Source organism: Emydura macquarii, unplaced genomic scaffold (genome assembly GCF_026122565.2).
Source record: "Emydura macquarii macquarii isolate MOO-44397 ecotype Brisbane River unplaced genomic scaffold, CSIRO-AGI_Emac_v2 contig_2116, whole genome shotgun sequence".
NCBI classification, from domain to species: Eukaryota; Metazoa; Chordata; order Testudines; family Chelidae; genus Emydura; species Emydura macquarii.
This window is the reverse complement of record NW_027132253.1, coordinates 344,118-351,083: the sequence shown is the minus strand read 5'-3', so window position 1 is coordinate 351,083 and position 6,966 is coordinate 344,118. Positions and strand designations below refer to the sequence as shown.

At 57.6% G+C, this 6,966-nt stretch overlaps 1 long non-coding RNA gene across 1 annotated transcript; it reads left to right on the top strand.

Annotated features, from left to right (window-relative positions):
* Positions 1-2,013: 2,013 nt before the first annotated feature.
* On the top strand, positions 2,014-3,826 carry LOC137160057 (uncharacterized). Its single transcript, XR_010921778.1, has 3 exons — positions 2,014-2,152; positions 3,363-3,406; positions 3,654-3,826. It is a non-coding gene; the product is annotated as an uncharacterized lncRNA (long non-coding RNA).
* Positions 3,827-6,966: the final 3,140 nt, after the last annotated feature.

The window sequence follows — 6,966 nt, the reverse complement described above, 5'->3', positions numbered from 1 at the left end:
GCCCCGGTGCGACCGCTGCTGGGGTCTTGTGTCCAGGCCAGGGGCCCCCAATTGCAGAAGGCGGCTGATCAGCTGGGGAGGGGAGAGAAAAGAGCCAGGAGAATGAGACAATGATTGAAACCTGCCTTTGATTGAGAGACTCCAGAGCTCTGTCTGCTTAGCTTCACCGAGGGAAGGGGACGGGGTGACTTGATCCCCGTCTGTAAGGCCCTACGCAGAGAGCAGGGATTTGGAAATGGGCCCGTCAGCCTAGCTCAGGGTTTTCACCCTTTTTTCACTTGTGAACCCCTAAAAAATAGCGAATGGCAGTGCAGCCCCCATGGAAATCTTAGACCCGGTCTGCGGCCCCCAGAGCTCCACAGACGACGGGTTGAGAACAAAGGCTTTAGAGGAACCTCCTCCCTTGGGGCAGCCCCCGTGGGTCCCACTCTGCCTTCAGGGCCAGCCCTGTGGCCTCAGCACCTCTGAGACGGAGCCACTGGTCTCCAGCCCCCTTGCTTCACCCTGGGAGCTGTGCCCGGCGAATCCAGCTCAGACAGCTCCTTGCACGCACTCCCAGGAGCCGTGCACCCCAGCCATGCCTGGCAGGGATGCCCGGCAGCCTTTGCCAAGCAGCGTGGTGTTTGTTAACCCCGCCTCGAAACCCCTTAGCTCAGCGCAGAGATGCAAAGGCGAAGACGTCAGACACCCCGGCCAAGGCAAGACAATGCACCCACTGCGCTGCAATTCATCCCATTTCAGGCTCTCTCGGTCCCTCCCTCTGCCCCGGGAGAGGGCAGCCAGCCTCTCCCAGAAGCCAGCCCCTTATCCCTGCCATTCCCACCTGCATTCTTTGTTCGGGGCCTGCTCTCCGCTCAGCTTCTTCCGGGCCATCGATTAACACTGAGCAATGATCTGGCACCGGGGCTTCCCACTGGTCTCTGTTCTTCGGCCTCCGCTGGGCAGCGACGCAAACTTAATCACTTAATCACTTCGTCACCGACAGAGAAACGGGGCAGTTTCGAGTGGGCGTAGAGAGGCCAGCTGACCTCTAGATTTGGCACTGGTGCGAGCGCTGCTGGAATCCAGGGCCCAGTTCTGGGGTTCCCGATTCCAGACGGGTGCTGATCAATGGGAGCGTGATCAGAGAAGAGCCGCGACCGTGATTAAAGGGTTGGAAAACCTGCCGTAGCGTGGGCCACTCCAGGAGCTCCGTCGATTTAGAGACGGTGAAGCAGTGACTCGATGATCCCTTCTAGAAGTCCCTACACAGGGAGCAAATCTTTGATCACGGTCTGCTCGGTCTTTGAACTGAAACCTTTTGGCTTTCCCTGGTTTGCCGAAAAGGGCCCGTTTCCCCCAGAGCCCCTCCCTCCAGTTCCAACGGCCTTTGCCTTTTCAACAACCATCATCAGGTGAGGGACCCCACAAGCAGGCAGGGTTCAAGTAAGCGTGTCTATTAACCACACGCAGCGCGCCAGGCTGAGCTACATGCACGCCCGGCTGCTCCAGCTGCCTTCTAAAGCATGCAACACGGTGAGCGCCCCAGAGGGCTCACCACCTATTTAAAGCGACACCACACCGCAGGCTGGCGCTTGGCACAAACCCAGTTTTTCTCACCCTTTTCACAGCTCCGTTCTCCCTCTGTTTCCAGATGCCCCGAAAGGTGTGAACATCACGGCTACGCCCGGGGCTGACCTGTGCGAAGGGGACCCGGTGAAGTTAAGGTGCCGTTTCAGCAGCAGCGTCCCTGCCGCCGTCACCTACACCTGGTACAAGGATAACAGCAGCCTGGGGCTGTCCCAGCCGGAGCTGGCGCTTCAAAGCGTGACACCCACAGACGCTGGGGAATATCGCTGCGAGGTTCACAACCAGGCTGGGCTCAGCCGCTCGTCCCCTGTGGTCATCACTGTCCGAGGTAGGTCCGGAAGGTCCCTGGCGTCTCAGGGCGGCTGGCACAGCTAAGGTTCAGGCTGGCAAAGCCCTGGGCCGCGGCTGTCAGCGCCCGACGCCCGTGACGTCAGCCTCCGTCTTCCCTCAGGCTACAGCAGGTGCCAATATCTGAGCCCCGGCCTTGTGGCTGGCATCTCGGTGGCCAGCCTGGTCCTCGTTGTCCTCGTTAGCGTGGGGGCTTGTTACCTGCTCAGGAGACGCTGGCGGCAGGCTGCGCAGGGTAAGAGGAGCACTGCTTCAATGGGAACAGGGATGTGGCTGGTGCCGGGGACTGGTGAATTGTGGGGGAGGGCGGGGCCGGTGGGAGACCCTTGGGGGGATTCAGGGACAGGGGGGCTGGTGTTTGGGGGGGCTGGTGGGAGACCCTTGGGAGTGTAACAATCTTGCGGTTTCATTAAATAACAAAGCAGTGAATGAGGAAGGAATAAAACTTTAATAAAACCAACAGGAGAGCAGCATCCCTGGCGACCTGCTGCACACCCAGCTGTGTTCCCTTCCCAATTTCCACCCCACCCCACTGCCTCCAGGGCGCGTCTCCAAATTCCTATGTTCATCCCACTGTCCCTTATGAGGGAGTGTCTCTAAATGATAAACTTCTACAAACGTATTTCTACAGCAGAGGTCCCCAAAGGGGGCAGCGGGGCCCGGCACAGGAGGAACATTTGGGGGAGGAGGGGAATTGGCAGAGCCCGGGCTGGTTGCCACAGGGGACGGGGAGGAAGCACCACCCAGCCCCGCTCTGCCCCCATCTCCTCTCTAGCCCCACCCTTGGCCAGAGCCCAGGGCAGCTCCTGGGCCAGCTCCTGGCCCCACCACAGCTCCCAACCTCAGCCCCCCAGCCCCAATAGTGGCCCCCGACCACGCCCTGCTCCTGCCCCTGGCTCCCGACAGCAGCTCCATGAGGGTTGGGGGGCATGATCGAAAATGTTTGGGGACCACTGCTCTACAGGGAGGGTTCAGAGGGGTGGGAGCTAGTGGTCGGGGGCCCCTGGTGGCAGATACTTGGGGGACACGGGTGGGTGTCTGGTGGAAGACGTATGAGGAGATTTGGGAGATGGAGAAGACACGGGGGAATTGGGGGGGTTCAACCAATGGATTTAGGGGAGAGAATGTGAGTGATTTGGGGCGGTGGATGCGGGTGGTTCAGGGGGGCTGGTGGGAGATACTCGGGGGAACACAGTGTTAGGGGGCTGGTGAGACACGTGGGGTGGTTTGTGGGGGGCTGGTGGGAGACAATTGGAGGAATACGGGGGTTGGGGCTGGTGGTGTGAGAGGAAACACCCGTGATTTGCAGGCTGGGGGGGGGGGGGCATTGGAGACACTTCAGGGGATGGGGCAGTTGGTGGGAGACTCATGGGGGGATTCAAGGATCTGGTGATTTGGGGGGACCCGGATTTATTAACAGAAACGATTCTTCTCTTTCCCACGAGGTGCTGAGCTTTCCCACAGGCCAGAGACAGAGCTGACCTATGAGGTGAGCCCAGGGTTCCACCCCCATCCCCTCCGCAGCAGGAGGCCCCCCCAACCCTGCTACCCCCTGCAGTGCAAATCCCTGCCCCCTGCTGGGTGGAATCGGCCCTGTCCGAGTGTGCATCTCAGACCCTGTCCTGCTACTGGCTCAGGGGAGATTCCCCCAGGCACAGAGTGGCAGCACCGCCCACCTGGCTCTGGGGGCTGTTGAGCTGGGATCTCACTAGCCCTCCCTGGTTTTGGGCCTACAGGAACTCCAAAGACCGAGCCAGGATATTTACAGCCAGCTGGATTATCCCCGAGCCGGTTCCCGCTGAGCTCTGCTGAAATCCCGACCGGCTGGGGCCCCCTCTGCACTGCCTGGACCTTAAACACAAAGAGGAGCCATTGGACTCAGTGGGACCAGACCCACAGCTGGCGTTAATCGACCGTTGCTCCACCGGAGAACTCGATCGGGAATAAATAGCTCTGAAACGCAGAGGATTGGGGGTATTTCTTTCTCTATATTACCTCTACGAAAACCTGTGGAAATTCCTAGACAAAAAACGTGGGCTAACTTGGAGTTAAAGGTGAGACGTGAGCAGCAATTCCCAGGGGACACAGAAGAGGTGCACAAAGGAGATTTGAAATCCCAAAAAGGAGACAGGCAGGAAATTCTAGGGGCAAATTAAAGTTAGGAGAACCGGGCATTTGACAGCACAAATTCCCACCCGTAAGCAGGGTCTGGGCTGCAGCTGGGCCGCCGTGTCCATGACTTTGGCTTTTCACAGCTCCCAGAGGAGGCTGAACGCTGCTGGGGGTGTTTGCTGTTAAGGATCCCGGCAGTGCAGAGGGGACAGTGGATTGCATGGACCTCGGCCGGGCACAGTTAGAATAGCCCCCGGGCTGGTATAATAGTCTCCATTGTAGTCTGGGGCTGGGAATGTCCCTGGAGCACAGGCTTTTCTGCTGAGGACACAGAGTGAAAGAGGCTGTGAAGAACAGCGATCACACCCCAGCTTGAGATAAGTGTGCAATGTCTGCCCCTATGGACAGTAGTTGGGGTAAGTGGTTAGAGCAGGGGACTGAGAGCCAGGACTCCTGGGGTCTTTGCTCCACTTCATGCAACCCCATTGTGCCGGGTGGTCCCTGCCCGATAGCGCTCCCCGTCTAACACAGCCCTTTGGGGTGCCCTGGGGTGAGAAACTGTGTGGCTCAGGAGAAACAATCAACTGGGGGGTGGGCGCACTTCATAGCCGGTGTTGGCAGAGCTCCCCTTTACCCCCCCAACACACTCCCTGTGTGCCCCCATACCATTTCCTTCTCTAGGTCAGGAACTCCGACCAACCTCTTCTCCCATTGGAGGGTCTCTATGTGTCCCCCATTTTCCCTCCACACCAGGGTCCCCCAATCTAACCCCTAAGCCAGTCCACCCATTCCTGCCTCCCCAATACCAGGTTCCCCTGCCAGGGGCTCAGTCTGTGCTCTGTCAATCAGTCACACAGTGACACTGCGGTGGGATGGGTCACGTGGTGCTGATATGCAGCCACCTCTGGGGAGGAGCAGCTGCAGAACAGCCACACAGCAGCACCACATGGGGATGGCTCGCCCAGTGTGGAGATGCAGCCACCTCTGGGGCAGGACAGATGGTAACAGCTGCATAGTGACTGCTCCCCAGCAGCAAAGTGCGGAAACCTCTGGGGTGGAGGAAGGACATAGGACCTAACACAACAGTTGGAGGAAGGGGAATTGACAGCAAATCATAGGGGCAAAGGCTGCGTCTTGAGAGCTGTAGCCTGGGATTGTGTCTTTCCCAAGGGGCATGAACCTCAGCAGGTTCCACTGCTCTGCCGCAGGAGCAAAGCGAATGTGGCAGGATTTGAACCCGCAGCTTTGGAGATGGCAGACCTGCTGTGCAGATGCTCAGCCATCCCCTCTGAGCTCCCCCTTTCAGCTTGAGGGTTGGATGCTTACCCTGGATGGTGATGGGAAGCGAGCAGGCCACCCCAGCCTGGTTGTGAACCTCGCAGCGATATTCCCCAGCATCTGTGGGTGTCACGCTTTGAAGCGCCAGCTCTTGCTGGGACAGCCCCAGGCTGCTGTTATTCTTGTACCAGGTGTAGGTGACGGCAGCGGGGATGCTGCTGCTGAAATGGCACCTTAACTTCACCGGGTGCCCTTCGCGCAGGACAGTCCCGGGTGTAGCTGTGATGTTCACGCCTTTAGGGGCATCTGGAAACAGAGACAGCAAAATGATCCATAAAAGGGAGAGAGAAATTGGGTCTGCACCATATTGTATGGTCGTGTGCCCCACTGGGTGGAGTCGCTTTAAATATGCAGTGAGCCCGCTGGGGCGCTCACCGTGTTGTATGGCTTAAGAAGCAGCCGGAGCTGTCGTGTGTGTGTGTGTAGCTCGGCCTGGTGTGTTGTGTGTGGTTAATAAACATGCTTATTTGAATCCCAGCTGGTTGTTGAGGGTCTCTTCAGCCGAGGATTGTTGTGTGAGAGGCAAAAGACACCACAGTGGAACTAGTCGGGAAATGGGGGGCTTTTGCCTGTAGGAAAGTTTGACTTTTGGGCAAAATTCTGAAATTTTCATTGCAGAATGTCAAGTGGTGCATCAAGGGAGGTGTAGTTTGGTTGTCTGCTGTTGTCATTCGTTTCCGTGTACCAGGCTCCCTGCCCAGACTACATCTCCCATGATGCACCACCATCTCCCCTTGGGGGAGGAGTGTGTGACGGGACTTTTAGTTCCAGTGCCTCCTGTCCTCAGACTCCTTTAATTGGTTGGGCAGCCCAGCTGGACTACATCTCCCATGAGGCATCATTATCTCCCCTCTCGGTGAGGGGAAGGGTGCCTCATAGAACTCCATAGTCAGGGTGCATCGTGGGAGATGTAGTTCCAGAGCCTCATATCCTCATTCTCCATTATAGGCTGAGCTCTCTGACTGGACTACATTTCTCATGACGCACCACCTGCTCCCCTCTTGGTGAGGGGAGGAGTGTGTCCCTGGCCGTGATGCATCATGGGAATTTTAGTTCCAGTGCCTCATGTCTTCATTCTCTTTTATGGGCCTGGTACCCCAGCTGCACTACATCTCCCATCTCCCACCTGCTCTCCTCTCGGTGAGGGGAGAGGTGCATCATGGGAGTCCCTGGCTGCACTGCATCTTGGGACTGAGAGATGAAGTCCAGCCCTTGCCTGTTTGATGAAAGGGCTAGAGGCATCACAGCCAACCTCCCCGAGACCTCTGGCAAACACAGCAACGGGCACAGGGCAGGATGATTCACACATTCCCAGGCCAGAAGGGACTTGCTCTGTGACACAGGCCACTGGACTTTCCTGAATTAATTCCTGGTTGAACGAGATCTGATCTCTTAGCAACACATCCCATCTCACTTTAAAAATTCCCTGCCACAGAGACGAGACCACGTCCCGAGATCAGTTGTTTCAATGGCAGATTCCCCTCCCTGTCCAACATTAGCACCTTATAGCCAGGCTGAATTTGTCTAGCTTCAACGTCCATCCATTGGAGCTCTGTCGGCTGGACCACCGGGCCCGTTCTCAAATTCTCTGCATAGGAT